The following is a 749-nucleotide window of genomic DNA, read 5'->3' as shown; positions in this document are numbered from 1 at the left end:
AAAAAAAAAATTCGGTTGGCTATGTGAATATGGATTGATTTTTGGCTTCACTATTCTAACTTATTGGTCTATATATCTGTTCTACGGTAGTACCAATCTGCTTTTAATTACTATAGCTCTCTTACATATGTAGAAGTCACGTATTTGTGATGCCCATAGTTTCTACCCTCTTCCTCTGGACTGTTTTGCCTACTTGGGATAATATTATTTTCATATGAGATAAAGAATTGTTCATATTTCTGTGCAGAAAATTATTGATATTTGGATAGGAATTGCATTGAATCTCTAGATTGCTTTGGGTAGCATGATCATTTTAAGAATATTGATTATTTTAATCCATGAGCATTTGAAATCTTTCCATTATTGTACCATTCAATTTCTTTCATCAATATTTTATAATTTTATTTTCACGTCTTATTATTATTGTGTGTATGACATGTGGGTGGGTGCTCACTTGCTATAGTATGCATGTGAAAGTCAGATTTTTTTTTTTTTTTTGGTCTTTTTGAGACATGGTTTCCCTGTAGTCCCAGCTGGCCTGGAACTCACTATGTAGACCAGGCTGGGCTTGAACTCACAGAGATCTGCCTGCCACTGCCTCCGAGTGCTGGGATTAAAAGTGCATGCCACCAAACCCAGCTTTCAGAGGATGATTTTTGGTAATTGGTTTTCTCCTTCTACCTTTATGTAGGCTCTAGGAATTGAACTTGGTCATCAGGTTTATGAAACAAGTACTTTTTTAAAAAATA

The sequence above is a fragment of the Nannospalax galili genome, unplaced genomic scaffold (genome assembly GCF_000622305.1).
Source record: "Nannospalax galili isolate Female #2095 unplaced genomic scaffold, S.galili_v1.0 scaffold236, whole genome shotgun sequence".
In the NCBI taxonomy this organism is placed as follows: Eukaryota; Metazoa; Chordata; class Mammalia; order Rodentia; family Spalacidae; genus Nannospalax; species Nannospalax galili.
This window is presented reverse-complemented; position numbering follows the sequence as displayed.